This window comes from Erithacus rubecula (genome assembly GCF_903797595.1).
Source record: "Erithacus rubecula genome assembly, chromosome: 8".
Lineage (NCBI taxonomy): Eukaryota > Metazoa > Chordata > Aves > Passeriformes > Muscicapidae > Erithacus > Erithacus rubecula.
Genome location: NC_136659.1, coordinates 36,794,204 through 36,809,752, shown reverse-complemented (window position 1 = coordinate 36,809,752; position 15,549 = coordinate 36,794,204). Strand labels below are relative to the sequence as shown.

Sequence of the window (15,549 nt, the reverse complement as noted above, 5' to 3'; positions counted from 1 at the left end):
ACCAGCAGAAAAGAATGCACTTGCACCACTTGCAGGATTGCTCTTTATTGCTCTTTTATGCAGTGCTTAAGGGGTAATTGGAGTTCCATTTTTAGAAGGCCCTACTGCAGCTCCCAGTTGCAGCTGGCTCCTCTCTGGGCTGTGCAGTGAGCAGGGGCAGCAGAGCCTGGGCAGGGCACGGCCCCTGGGGAAGGGAGGGACCACAGCAGTGCTGCAGAGCCTGCAAACGTGGGCACACAAACCAGGAACCATTGCAGCCAGGGCTCCAAGGCAGCTGCTGGATATCTCCCAGCACCAGAGTGAATCACAGATGGGAACAGAATGCACATCACCTCCTTGCATTTGCTTGCCTGTTTGTGAGACTGCTTCAAATCCAAAACTTTCAAAATGGAGCTTTTCAGCAATAGCACAGGAGTTCTACAGAGGCTCAAACTGTTGGGTTTTTTCCTTTAACTGAGTATAGGACATTCTCTATTACTTCAGTTCTCACACAACCTGAGAGGTAAAGCTGCAAATACCAGAGCAAATGTGAACATGCCCAGCAAGGAGGGGCACAAGTAGGCTCAGAAGTCTACCTTACACATACTGTGCTTAAAAGAAGTGTGCAACACCACAGCTCTTTTGTTGAACTAAAGCCCAATAAAAACTTAATGAAAAATGTCATATATATGTATATATAGTCTGCACATAATTATTTTTTCAAATAAGTTTTCCAAAGAAGCTGCTTCTTTAAAATGGCAAATACGTTTCTACAGTAATGCTGCTGGTTAATTCCAAATAATCAATTCACTGTATTCACAAAAGACTTTTGTCATGCTTGCAATTTATTAGTCACAATCTTAATCCATCAGTGAACTGTAAGACCCAAAGCAAAATCCAAAGGATAGGAGCAGTCATGTCAGCAGGAGGAGTCACAGGAGTTCCCTCTCTGGGGGCTGTTCAGTTTAATAACTGCAGTTCCTGCATGGAGCTCACAGCACTGCCTGAACACTGCTCAGCCAGTCTCCAGCAGCACAGAGGAGAGTGCTGGCAGTGCCCACTCACACTCTGGGGTGTGAGCTCTGTTAGAAAAGATTTCACCAGAACCCTGGTCCTGAAAGACCCAGCTGCTTGGACATCAATGGAGACACGAATAACCAGCCTGGTGGTGGGGCACAGCTATTCATTTAATGGACATGGTGATAAAAAGCAGTTAAATAAAAAAGATCACTCAGCAAACTCAAAGCCTAAAAGACGGAACAGATAAAATCCGTTGCCAAAACTGCCATGGAGCACATGGTTATAGACTGATTCATTTCTAAATGGAAAGATAATTCAAGTAGGCAGAACTGTAACTTCAGTGGTGGATTTGAGAAGAACCAGTGTTATGAAATAGAAAACAGTGTGGTGACATGAAGCAGCTGAACCCAGCAGAGCTGGTGCTCCTGCTCCCAAATAAATCCACAGCTATCCAGAGCAGGGCAAGGGATGACACAGAGGCATGCAACTCAGTTAATAGAGGGCTCCTTATCTGGGAAGCATGTCTACTTATAAAAGATACAGATGCAAAAGGAGGTTGATGTTCCCTTCCCAGCCTCAGGGGAGAGGAGGAATCTCCCTGTCTGCTGCTGTTTCCCAAGCCAAATAACAATGGATTGTGAGCAAGCTAGAGACAAGCAAGGCAAGCAGGGCCTGCCAAGGCAGCAGAGAAAGGATGGATGACAGAACGTCTGTGCAGAGAAAGCACAGCCAGGTGACAGCCCAGCAGCACCTCAGACTAAGGGAAATAGCCTCTTAAATGACTGGGGTTCCTGCTTCAGGGGAGAAGACAAAAATGTACAATTGACACAAAACTCCACCTGGAGAGAAGATTCTCCACTAGGAACTCCCTTCTGATTGATCACATTAACACCAGCAAAAAACAGGCCCTCAGCTCTTCCAGATTTGGGGTTTGGTAGGCCAGAAGGGCATGGGGCACTGATCTTGCCAATGCTCTTTACCCAAGTCAGACAGTGAGCAGAGAAAGTTGCTGAGCAGGCAGCAAGGTCATCACAAGAGGTAACTGGAGAGAAGAGCAGAGCTGCCCCTGTGAGATGGGCACAGTGATGGCACCTGCTGCAGGGGAGTGCACAAAAACACCCCCAGCAGACACTCTGAGTGTTCTCCCTTTAGAATGAAATGAAGTTAACTCAGCACCTGGCATAGGCCTTGTTTCTCACCTTTGCAGCTGGTTCTGTTGGTCTGCCTGAATTCAAAGGCTGTCATGATGGTAAAGAAACCAAATCCTCCTTTTTCATCACCAGAAACCTTCCAAAATAGAAACTTAAAAGATACTGTTTTCTACGAATACTTGGGTGTAAAAATAAGGATAAGTAAACATTTGAGAGAAGACTAAACAGGTCTTAAATCACCATAAAGAAATTTATCACTGTAACTACAAATTAGGAAATTCCCCAATGAAATGAACATTTTGGAAAAGTAAAGAAGTGCAGTGAACATTTGAGAACAGAATTACTGGTAGCTATTTTCTCCACATCTGCAATTGCACTGTTAGGATCCACAGAGATGATTCCTATCATAGTGGTATATCTGACTTATTTTTTCTTATTTGTACAAATAAAATCATATCTACCTTAAGGGAAGTCAAACTCCTTTAATCAGAGTTAAAGCAGCAGAAAGTAGCAGGCTCCTCTGGGATGTGTTTACAAGGTAGTACTGTTTTGATTCACATTCTGCTGGCATCTCTGCAACTGGAAAATGTTAAGGTCAAATCAAGGTGATTTGCTTGCTTTCCCTCTTGGGTAGGGCCCTTTCAGTGAGGACTCTTTTAATAAAATGTAACCTGTATATTCACACAGCAGCACAAGTACCCAACACCCAGAGCTGCTGGTGCATTTAGCAGCCAGCCCAGCTCTCCAGGTGCACCTGCACACCCACACCTTCAGCTTGCACTCACCCAAAGCACGAGCTGGCACAGGGAAGCACCAGCTCGGGTCACTGCCTCCCTCCTCCAGCATCCTGGTGAAAGCTCAGCTGGGACAAAGAGGGTCTGATCCTGACTGTGCAGTGTAGGAGCAAGCCAAGGCCACAGCTGCTTTAACCCACCCCAGTGAGCATCACAGCTGGGCCACAATAAACAATGATTTGGGGGAGATGCTGATTGTCCCTGCACACACAGGTCACAATTCTCTTTGAGCCTGCCACGTAAACCCACAGAGATCCTGCCCTGCAGGAAGTGGGACAGACGTGTTCTTTCATCTGGAAGAAGAAATGATCAGTGTCAGCCAGGTGAGAGGCACAGTCACTGCACCTCCTAACACACTGCCAGACAAGAAAGGCAAAACAGAAATAAAGCCAGGGATTAGCACCTCCTCAGTTTCACAGGCCCACTGCCAGTATCCTGCACAAGATCAATCATATCAAACAACAGCTTTTGTCTCAAGGAAAACTTCTGCACACCTAAAGCTGAAAGGGTGCCATTAGTGCCCATAAATCTGTGAAGCTGTAAGCCTCACAAATCCAACACATCACACCAAACCCACCCACACTGACAGTGACAAAGCCCACGGAGAAGCAGTGTGAGCTGTGGAGCCCCCAAGGCTGCCCATCAGACAGGCACAGCACCATTGCCAGGAGCACAGCGAGCTGCCACTCCAGCCAACTGCACCCCAAAGGGGCACATCCTCAGTGACAGGCACTGTCCTCCCACAGGCTGTGCCACTGCAGCCCTGAGGAGGGGCACAGGGCAAGGCCAGCCACCACAAACCCTTCAGAGCAGAGCAGAGATCCCTGTGACAGGGGCTCAGCACTGGGCTTCTGCACCGGGGCTCTCTCCCAGCCTCCACAGGGAAATGAGCTGCACAAACACAGCACCTTCCACTCTGCAATTACTACATCCAGATAAACTGGGCATGTAATTGGAAAGGAGATAGATTCCAACTTACAGCATCTTTTAAAAAGTTGTGTAAAATTGATAAATACCTTGAAAGAACAACAAGTATTAGCTGTTTCCCTGAAGTTTTTTTCTCATGTTGTAAAAATTTTTAAAGTTCTAAATACAAGTGATTCTTGAAACAAAAGACATTGCAGAACAGTGGTTATTCATCTGGTGTCTAGAACCAATTAAAACTTGGTTCTGAAATACAGGTCAAGCAAGCTTAACAGTTGTGAATTTCACCAGACTAAATGCTTCTATAAAGATTTTCACCTCATACCTTAATGTAAGAAATAATCAAATCCATTGATAAGTGTAAATCCAAAAGACAGCAGCACAATGGGAGGGTTGATAAAATAAGTGTTGTAAAAATGTAGGAAGTTAAGAAGCCTGTTCAGACACCACAGGTACACCCTGCTCTCCTCCTGCCCCAGGCTGTTAGGAGCTGCCAGAGCAGAGGCTCTGGGGCTGGGTGTTAATTAGTTCCTGGGCATTAGCAGCATGACACAGCACAGCCTTCACATGTAGTATTTATGTTTGTACTAGGGAAAAGGACACACCACCCTTGAATTTCTGGACTTACAAGGCATATTTGCTTCCAAGATAAAAATCTCTGCTCTGGCTATAACTCTGTGCAGGATGCAAACCCTTTCAGGCAGCTAGAGGACAGTTTTAAGTGCAGAGATCAGAGGTAAGGCAGGCTCTAGGAGATCCTGTGCAATGGGGGGAAGCAGCCAAACAACCCGTGCAGCAGCACATCCTGCCTCCCCTTCCTCCAACATGTTTAACTTTGCCCACTGAAGATTGGAAGTGAGACAGACACGTCAAATATTTGGAAAGAAAAGCCTCACAGGCAGGTGGCTGTTTGCCATGCTGACAGAGTGAGTTCTTCCAAGGCCTGCTGGTGTCAGGGAACTGGGGAGAGGAGCCAGCTCAGCCCCAGCACAGCAGCTCTGGAGGTGAGCTGGAGTGAGCAGCTCTCCCTCTGTGAGCCCAGGGCAGGGAGCAGCAGCAGCTGCTGGTCTGGGACAGCCCTGCTGTGCTGAGGAAGGGTGTCTGAGCCTTTCACACAGCACCTTCCAGAGCAGGACAGCAGCTGCTGGTCTGGGACAGCCCTGCTGTGCTGAGGAAGGGTGTCTGAGCCTTTCACACAGCACCTTCCAGAGCAGGACAGCAGCTGCTGGTCTGGGACAGCCCTGCTGTGCTGAGGAAGGGTGTCTGAGCCTTACACACAGCACCTTCCAGAGCAGGACAGCAGCTGCTGGTCTGGGACAGCCCTGCTGTGCTGAGGAAGGGTGTCTGAGCCTTACACACAGGGCACTTCCAGAGCAGGACAGCAGCTGCTGGTCTGGGACAGCCCTGCTGTGCTGAGGAAGGGTGTCTGAGCCTTTCACACAGCACCTTCCAGAGCAGGACAGCAGCTCCAGCCCTGAGTGAAGAGCAGAGGATTCCAGGTGTGCCTGCAGCTGGGAACTGAACTGGGAACACCTGACTGAGTGAACACATCATCCCATACTGTGCACTGCTGCATATAAACATTGCTCTTCAACTTCCTAAAATACGCTAAAATCTGGAATATTGCCATAGTAAAATAATTTTGTGCTGTTGCAATATGACTCCTATGATGCATTGAGATGCAGAGAAAACAAAGGAAAATTCTGGGAAAATTGCAATAATGTGAATTATCTTTGCTATAAGTAACTTCCTTTAGTATTTCAAATTTTAGTCTAAAATATAATAATATTTATATTATAGATTAAATTAATATACTAGTAATACAAAACTATTCAATAATACCATATTAACTAATACAATAAACTGCATCACTAAAACAGCATTTGCTGGTATTCTAACAAGGCAAATTCTTAAACTTAACTTCCTCAATCTAATGCACTTCACACCTTCTAAAAGAAGAAAGTTGTGATTCAGGATATCTTTTTTGTATCTACAACAATAAAGAAGATATTTAAAGTCTACCCATTATGAACAGCAGTAAGTGCATTAAGTTTTATAAAAACTTTATCCCCCTCCTGTATGACTGCATTTCCAGACTGGATCAAGGCAGCAGCAGCTCCCAATGGACAGGGGGTGGCTCCTTTCAGAGCACTCAAGTTGGCAAAAAAAAAAAAAACCTCAGTAGCTCATCAGACAAACCCAATCCCTGGATTCAGTATGCCTTGCTAATTCAACACTTTTAAACTGTATCTCTTCAGGATGGGGTTTTTTGTTTTGGGATTTGCATCTTTTGTTGTTGCAGTTTTTTGTTTTTATCTCAGTGTCAGTACACGACCTGGTGATGTTTTTCCTGCTCTAAAATAACCTGTGTTCCACAACTAAATTAAAAACTCTGAGTGTTGAAAGACTATGTCAGCCTGAACAAAAAAGCATCCCACAACAGGCAGTGCTCTCTACCAGAACTTCAGAAATTCCTTGAGAAGTGTCAAGGAAGTTTTTCTGCCAGTCTGTCTATTCCGTGATGAACACTAAACCAGGAATTTTTTTAAAGTATCTTCTGGAAAACAATGTATTTAATGGCAGTGACACTTCCCAAATCTGGTGTATGCTGTTGCCATGATTTATGCTAAGGAACAAGAGCCAAACTAACAAAACCTCAGATTTTCTTTCTTTATGTGGAAGTCCAAATAACACAGAGCAAACAGACACATCTCACCAGCCTGTCTGAGATTTCTGGGTGCAGTGTTTTGACATCTCCCATCCAAAATGTAAACCTGCTCCCAGGAACAAGTGATTGTTGTATCAGCCATCTCCCTGCCCCTACTCTCCATGCCAGCTGCAATATGGAACTGGGTATTTTCCTTACCTTAGTTTGGGGACAAAGCTGCCTGTGGAGGCTGTGGAGCAGCAAGAGGGGAAGTTCTGTCAGGGTATCTTCAGCCAAGGCTGCACCAAATGGCACAGCCCAGCAGTCCAGGCTTAGCACTGCCCCAAAGCAGCCTGGACTAGGTGTGGGTTACAAAAAGCAAAAACAAAAGTCTTTGCTATCTTCTTCATCAGTTCAAGCTTTGTCTTTCTGCCTGTAAGTTATGGAGCATGGACTTCACTGAGGGCCACATCATTTGGAGTTTAGGCACTGCTATGATACAAATTAAATCTCCTTTCACAATATGCTGTAACTTCAATACTGCTGTCTTATTTCTCAATCAGATTATAAGATAATTTTGTTTTTAAATAAAAACATGATGAAAATACTAACTCTTGCTGAGATCTGTTTCCCTATGTACTTTTAGATACCACACAAGACTTGAGCATGAATTAGCAGAAGACAACTGCTGAACACCATTACATAAACACACCTGTACACAGAATTTCTCCAATTAACAGTCCAGTGCTCCACTTGCCCAGAAGCCACTAAAATCATTACTTATACATATGTAAGCATATGTTACATTACATATACCATTGGGTTTATTTTGTGAAAGATATTAAATGCTTCAGCTTTAAGCCAGTCACATTGACATGGAAATTAAATAACTATCATTTGTCTGAAATGTTTCAGAGATTTCATCAATCAGATTTATCTGTATGATAACAAACATGCCAATACTTAATTTCCAGGCTACACACCAGGAAGCTCTGCCAAGGCAAGTGAAGAACATGGGTTTGGAACTGAAAAGGTTTCCTTTCAGAGCACCTAGGAGGCATTGCCTGCTGCAGTCTTCCTGGGAAAAGGATAGAAATCCACCACAAACTGGAAATTTCCTGCTCACATCAGATTTCTAGCACAGACAGCATTAAGATCATTTAAAGCAAACTGAGGGATAGATTAGGTGCTTTCTATTTGGGCACTGTAATGCAAGTGCTCCTGAGTACATTTATAAACACCTGTTCAAAGCATAGCCAGATGATGGCCTTTGGCTTGCCACACCACAGACAGAACACAAGGAGATTTTCATAAGATAGAGACAAGAAAAGTTTCTGGCACCCACAGAAACAAACAGAAATCCAGAAATTTTTAATGCTTCTTCCTTGTTCCTTACAGCTGGACCTGATGGGACCAAAGAGGATATTTGGCATCTCACCACAGCTCCTTTTCCTCCCTTGCTCCCAGAGCTCTGCTGCTGCTGCCCCACCTGGCCCTAGAAGAGCCCCCACCGTGCTGCCTTCAGTCCCTCCATTGCTGCTCCTGCTGCCCCTGGAGCTGCCCCAGCCAGTCCAAAGGCAATCCCTGGGCCAGCCAGCAAGGTCCCAGCACCAGCAAACCCCACAGGGCTGTGCCAAGATGCACCCACCCAGCAGGGAATGGCAGCCTGCTGCCCTAAACTCTGCACAAACCAGAGAACCCCGAGGGACACTGCACCCCCAGCCTGCACAGGGCTGGGAACCACACACCCCACACATCCCACACATCCCACACATCCCACACATCCCACACATCCCACAGCCACAGGGGAACTTCATCCACTGCCCACAAACACCAACCCCTGGCACAAACAGCAAAAACATCAAAAATCCCCCCTCTGAGCTGGGATGCAGAAAGCAAGTTTCGACTTGTACACCTTCAAAGAATTTACAATAGATTCCTTTCTGCTCTTTAATAATGAATTTATCACAATACCAATTAAAACACATGTATAACAAAAGTATACCTTTTAATAAAAAACCCTGTTAAAATGGAACCTTGTTTAAAGATCCCATACACAAAGAAGGGATTTTCTCTGACTTTCTGAAGTCATGTTTGTTTTTGTATAAGAGTGGGATGAAATGAAGAGGACCAGAGAGATGAAGACAGCCCCAGAGACTGTGCATGGATCTCAGCAGCCAAAGGCTCTGGCAGGGAGGAAAGGCAAGGAGAGACAGCAGTGAACTGGCTGCAGAGTCCTGGCCTGGAACTGGCCAGCCTGGCTGCACTGCCCTGCCCTGGAACTGGCCAGCCTGGCTGCAGTGCTCTGGAACTGGCCAGCCTGGCTGCACTGTCCTGCCCTGGAACTGGCCAGCCTGGCTGCCCTGTCCTGCTCTGGAACTGGCCAGCCTGGCTGCAGTGCCCTGGAACTGGCCAGCCTGGCTGCCCTGTCCTGCTCTGGAACTGGCCAGCCTGGCTGCACTGCCCTGCTCTGGAACTGGCCAGCCTGGCTGCCCTGTCCTGCTCTGGAACTGGCCAGCCTGGCTGCACTGCCCTGCTCTGGAACTGGCCAGCCTGGCTGCAGTGCCCAGCAGCAGACAGAACACGCTCTTCAGGAAGCAGGGCTGACTCACAGTCCATGCTGAAAGGAGGACAAGCCTGTCCTGGGTCACCTTCCTGACCTGGCACACACAGCTGCTCCAGTGCATCCCTGACCAGGGACACACAGCTGCTCCAGTGCATCCCTGACCTGGCACACACAGCTGCTCCAGTGCATCCCTGACCAGGGACACACAGCTGCTCCAGTGCATCCCTGACCAGGCACACACAGCTGCTCCAGTGCATCCCTGACCAGGCACACACAGCTGCTCCAGTGCATCCCTGACCAGGCACACACAGCTGCTCCACTGCATCCCTGACCAGGGACACACAGCTGCTCCAGTGCATCGCTCACCTGGCACACACAGCTGCTCCAGTGCATTCCTGACCTGGCACACACAGCTGCTCCAGTGCATCCCTGACCAGGCACACACAGCTGCTCCAGTGCATCGCTCACCTGGCACACACAGCTGCTCCAGTGCATTCCTGACCTGGCACACACAGCTGCTCCAGTGCATCCCTGACCAGGGACACACAGCTGCTCCAGTGCATCCCTGACCAGGCACACACAGCTGCTCCAGTGCATCCCTGACCAGGCACACACAGCTGCTCCAGTGCATCCCTGACCAGGCACACACAGCTGCTCCACTGCATCCCTGACCAGGGACACACAGCTGCTCCAGTGCATCGCTCACCTGGCACACACAGCTGCTCCAGTGCATTCCTGACCTGGCACACACAGCTGCTCCAGTGCATCCCTGACCAGGCACACACAGCTGCTCCAGTGCATCGCTCACCTGGCACACACAGCTGCTCCAGTGCATTCCTGACCTGGCACACACAGCTGCTCCAGTGCATCCCTGACCAGGCACACACAGCTGCTCCAGTGCATCCCTGACCAGGCACACACAGCTGCTCCAGTGCATTCCTGACCAGGCACACACAGCTGCTCCAGTGCATCGCTCACCTGGCACACACAGCTGCTCCAGTGCATTGCTCACCTGGCACACACAGCTGCTCCAGTGCATCCCTGACCAGGCACACACAGCTGCTCCATGGCTGAGCACCAAGGCCCCCAGCCTCCCCTGGCCCAGCTGAGCTGCTGTGAGACATCACTCACAGACCCTTCTCATTCAGCCTTCCCTTTCAATCACAGGGTCGGGAATTCCACTATCAAAAAAGAAAATAATTAATCTCACGTGAAACTGATGGAATCTTTCCTTCCTCCTGAAATGCAGGCCTCTGTCATCTGCCTTGAAATAAAGGAGAGAGGTACTAAGGGCAGCAAGGGTCTGAAACACTGCTGCCAGCTGCAGAGATTTAACTGACAAGACACTGGGATTTTCTTCTGTACAAGCAAAAGCTTTGGGAAGGTCACCAGAGGCAGTTTTTGGCTGTCTTTATCCACCTCCTCCCCTCCCTCTGCAAACCTCCCCCAAGCAGAATAAATGACTATTCTGTTTGGATAGAAGAACATGAGAAGTGATTCAATGAACTAGGACGTCTTGCAGGCCTTAGGAAAAGCAGCAAAGCTCCCAACGTGCCCAGAGAGCCATCGTCCCCTGCAGCTCCATCCCCAGGCTCTGCTGCCAGAACCAGCACAGCCTGCTCCTCGGGAAGGGCCATTCCCCAGCCTGCCTCTGGGCCTGGCTGTGCCTCTGTTCACTCTCCATCTCTAGCATTTCAACTGCCTTGCTGTCAGCAACATTGCAGTCCAGGCGGAGGCGAGCAGCAAGCGATAGCTCCTGGCCATGCCCAGCAGCCCTGATCCACCTCTGGTGCCTCTCACACAAAGCCATGTCAGCCCCTCTCTTCTCACACTGACAGCAGATGCCATATTCAGAACGGTCTGACATCTTATTAGCACTTGAGAAAAAAAGCCCCACCAAATCTCAATTAAAGTGCTAAAATTCTGCAATTCTGACCCGCACCAACACAGGCTCCTTGGGAGATGTGCACATGTTTGTGGTCCAAGGTAGCAGAACATGTTCTGCTGCAGCAGCAGTGTCCCACACCGAGCTGCTGCTCCAGCAGGCAGGCTCCACTGCCACGGCTCCAGACTGGGGGCTGAGCACTGCCAGGGCAGGGGACTGCAGGGACCCTCAGAGCAGGGTCCCAAACTGCCAGGACAGCTCTGCTCTGCCATGGGAATAGGGGGCACTGCAGGGACCCTCAGAGCAGGGTCCCAAACTGCCAGGACAGCTCTGCTCTGCCATGGGAACAGGGGGCACTGCCAGGGACCCTCAGAGCAGGGTCCCAAACTGCCAGGACAGCTCTGATCTGCCATGGGAGTGGGGAGCACTGCCAGGGTCCCTCATTTTTCACACTTTGGAGCAGGGTCCCAGCCCACCCTGCTCTGCTCTGGTTGTGAGCACAGCTGCTCATCCACAGCAACTCTGTGTAACCTCCCAGACCCACTGATGGGACTGGAAATGACAGAGAAGGAATGGAGAGCACTACAGAGTATGGCCAATAACAGGCTCACAACTCTGCTTTTCCTGCTTGCTTTTCTGGGGGACTTTTCTGTACCACATTACACTAAGTTTGCCTTGATACTAAAGCAAACTACTCTACTGTTAAGCTCACTGAACTCCCTGAATGAGCCACTGCTTTCCAAAACCAAACAAATACTAAATGTTGCAGGACTTGATTACTTTCAGCATCACAGTTAAGAAAAAAAAAAATCCCCATAACAAAATTACTCACACAGTCCAATCATTCAGAAGTGCTTTAGCTCTTCATCTGTACTAAATGTATTGAAATAATCTACAAAAAGTGAAGCAGAAGTACATGAAGTTCTTATTTATGTTTTCTGATCATTTAAAAAGCAGCTTTTCTCCAGTCTTCTCTCAGTGCGTGCAGATTTCTACACTAAACACCAAACACACCCTGCTAATTAAGACTACGATCATTTGTACATAGCATATGGTATCACCCAATATGAAAAACCTCAAAATGCACTACAGATGCTATTTTGCTATTGCAAGAAGCTTCTATAAAAAGGTAGTGTAACCTATAACTCTCCTTATTTACACGGTGTGACTAAATTTGACTGCTCATTATAAAAGGATCCTGTGTTACTACTGAAAAATGCAAACTCCAAAAGGTGCTATCTTGTTGACATTCTAAGAAAAATTAGAACAAATTGTCCCCTCTCATAGAAGATGACTCTCACAAAACTTTCTCCAACTGTGTTTTAAAGCTGAACTTGTGATATCAGTACTGCTATTTATGCTGGACATCTTACAGGATGAAAGGGAAAACGACAGTTTTTACCAGTAAGGGCCTATCAGCTCTTCCAACTTAATTAAAAATATTAATAGCATCTTATTTCAGCAGCAATAGAGCACTTCACAAGCAATTTCAACAGAAGGAGAAAGTAACTGCAATCTACCTTTCCACAGTCAGGTTACATTTATTTGCATATAACATTGTAATGTTTAACAGAAACATTACAGGATACAAGCGCCAACAGAAAACTTTTCCCCCAAAACACACTCCCCCTCGCTTTAAACAGGATGAACATGACTGAATTACTGTCTCTTCATGAACTAAACAAGTATGTTAAGTAGATTCCCATATTTTTATCACAATGAACAAACTATTTGATGTTGACCTCAAAATACAGTTATTGGTTAAGAGGAAAACATTATCATCCTTGTCATCTCCTAATCTCAAAACTCCAATTTGTCAAAAATTGCCAATGCTGAAAAAACTGAAGAGCCAGTTCATGCAATACTAGTGCTCACAGTCCAACCACACCTTTTCCTTCAAACACTCGAATCTGGAAGCAATGACTAATGTAAAATTACCAGGGAGCAGGAGGCTATTCAGGAAAAAAAAAAAAAAAAAAAAAAAAAGTACAAAGGTCTATGGGGCAAACGGAGGCACGGCAGAAACATTCAGTTCCCTGCCTCTGAACTGGCGATACCTCCTGAGCGCCAGCCGGGAGGGGAAATGGACCGGAGGGGGCTTGAGTCATCAACTCCGGTTTTTCTGTGCTGGAACAGCCTGGGCTCAGCATCGGCATTTATTTTATTGCGGCGAGACTTCATTTCCCAGCTGGCGCAGCCCGAGGCACGGCCGCGGCACACGGTGACCGGCACCTGCAGAGCACCCTGAGCTCCGCACACGGCGCGGCCAGCACGGCCGTGTCCCCGCAGCCACAGCTGCCGCGCCGGCCCCGCCGATGGCGCCGGACACGGGCACAGAACGCCGCCCAAAGTTCCCGCAGCCCCAAGCGCCGTGCTCCCGGAGCGCGGGCCGAGGATGCTCCGCGGCTCCCCGGTACCCGCCGACCGGAGCGCGGCTCGTCCCGCGGCCACGCCACGGGTGAAAATCCGCGTGTACACCCCGCGCAGGAACACGGCGGCGGCAGCGGGTCGGGGGCTCGCGGGAACACCGGGAGCCCGGGCGGCACCGGGACGGGCGCTGGGCCCCGCGCGGGCACACCGGGCCCGCCCGCCGACCCCGCCATCCCCGCCGCGTCCCGCCCGGCCCGGCCCGGCCCGCGTGGCGCTGCGGGCACTCGAGGCCCCGCGGCCCGGCCCGCTGCGGCTCCGCCGGCTCGCAGCCCCCGGCGCGCCGCCGAGCCCCGCGCACACGGCGCGGCCGCGGCACCGGCGGGCCCGGGCTGCGCTCTCCCGCCCGGGGCAGGGGCCGGGCGCCGGCAGCTCCGCCCGCAGCGCCCCTCCGGGCGGCTCCGCCGGGCTCCGCGCGGCCCCGCGGGCACGGAGAGTGCGCGGCGCTCCGCCCGCGGGGCCGCCCGAGACGGCGGCTCTTCGGCCCCGATGCCCCGGCGGGGTCCGCCGCCGCGCCTCCCGCGCCGCGCCCCGCCGTCCCCTCGGCTCCCTCCCCCGCGGCGGCCCCGGCCCGCGGCTGCCCCGCTCCCCGCACTCACCGCGCGGAGCGGCCCCGCGGCCCCGCCGGGCGCGCCCGCCCTACCCCGGGGTCTCCATGGTGGCGGCCCCGCCGCCCGCTCCGCCGGCCCCGCCCCGCCCGCGCGCCGCGTCACGCGCCGCCCGGCCCGGCGCCCGCCCCCATTGGCCAGGCGCGGCCTCGGGCGGCGTCCCATTGGCTGCTGCCCCGCGTTAAACCCGCCAATGGCAGCGCCACTTGAGGTTGCCGTGGTTACCGATGCCGTGTGGGGAGACGGCGCGGACGGGACGGGACGGGACGGGACGGACCCGACCCGACCCGACCCGACCCGTGCCAGCTCCGCCGGGAGCGGCCCGACGGGACCCGCGCTGAGCCCGGGGCGGCTCCGCCCCGCCGAGCCCGCTGGGACGGGAGGCTCCTCCGGCGCCACCGGCCGGACCCGTCGCGGTGAGTGTCCGAGTGCGGCGGGCGAGCGGTGCGTGGGTGGATGAGCAACCAGTTATAAAACGGCCGGTGCGGGGTGTCCGCGATGGCCGAGCGTGCCCGTCCCGCCGTGCCCGGCTCCGGGCCGGCCCTTGGGGCAGGGCCCGCCCCGCTCCCGCCCCACCTGCCGCTCCGGGGAGCCCGTGCCCCGCCGTGCCCCGGTACCGAACGCACAGCCCGCTCGCACCCGACACGCTAAGCCCAGGTGTTTGGGAAAGATGTGAATATGCTTTCCATGGTGTTTTAAAATCCCTGTGTTTTGAGCTTTCCAGTAGCAGGCGAACTCTCTTGATGGCGTGTGAGGAATCATAGATGTAGGAAAGAAAAGCCAGTCTCCCTAAAAGCGCTGCAACACATTCCAGTAGCAGCCTTTGAGCGTGTTAAATGCTTGATAGATTTTTTGCATGCCGTGCCGTCTCGGTGTGTCTCGGGTCCTGGCTGCGGCCGTTCCTGTCCGCTCCGGTGCACCCAGGTGTGGCTGCTTCTATTCACCCTCTGCTCCCGCCTGCAGGTACGACGGCTCTCGGCACTCTCCACTCCATGGCATGACTGTCAACGGCTGAGAGCAGCCAAACCCAATGGCCACTCGAATCAGCAGCTCTTGCTGTGTCGAGAGGTTGCTCCATTCACCCTCTTCCCGTTTAGTGGCACAGACGCTGTAGAAAGCCTGTGTAACGTGAAAATGTATCCACACTGTAACTTGTGCCTGGTTTCTTTCCAGCTCAGGTTTTTAGTTTAGTGTTAGGTGGGGCAGACCATAGGGGGTTTTTTTTAAGTATAAGGACATGATGAAGTCATGAATGAACCCATGATGTGTTTTAGTTGGTGCTAATGCTGCAAGTAGAACTATGTCCTTCGTTAGCTCCTGCTTAGGAGGGAACTGCACATTAGCTGAACGTGGGCAGTCACCTTTAGACTCATATAAATTCTCTGTATTTCCTACTTGGAATGTAATTGGCTTCCTGGAAGTCATTTATGCTGTTGGTAAGATATTTAATCTCTGAGGTTTTTGTTGCTATTTGTAAAATTATTTATATATTGAATAATGCAGTAGGAGCTTCTACATTCTGATGATATCCACATGGAAAATGCTTGG

At 50.6% G+C, this 15,549-nt stretch overlaps 2 protein-coding genes across 7 annotated transcripts in view; one reads left to right on the top strand and one right to left on the bottom strand.

Moving 5' to 3' along the window:
* Nucleotides 1-14,113, bottom strand: part of PKP4 (plakophilin 4) — a 68,465-nt gene extending 54,352 nt beyond the window's left edge. For all 5 annotated transcript variants that reach the window (XM_079310442.1, XM_079310443.1, XM_079310444.1 and 2 more), the window contains exon 1: nucleotides 13,993-14,113. The gene's annotated coding sequence lies outside the window, so the exon portion shown is untranslated. The remainder of the gene's footprint in view (nucleotides 1-13,992) is intronic.
* A 150-nt stretch (nucleotides 14,114-14,263) lies between these two features.
* CCDC148 (coiled-coil domain containing 148) overlaps nucleotides 14,264-15,549 on the top strand; it is a 41,306-nt gene continuing 40,020 nt past the window's right edge. For both annotated transcript variants that reach the window (XM_079311390.1, XM_079311391.1), the window contains exon 1: nucleotides 14,264-14,417. The gene's annotated coding sequence lies outside the window, so the exon portion shown is untranslated. The remainder of the gene's footprint in view (nucleotides 14,418-15,549) is intronic.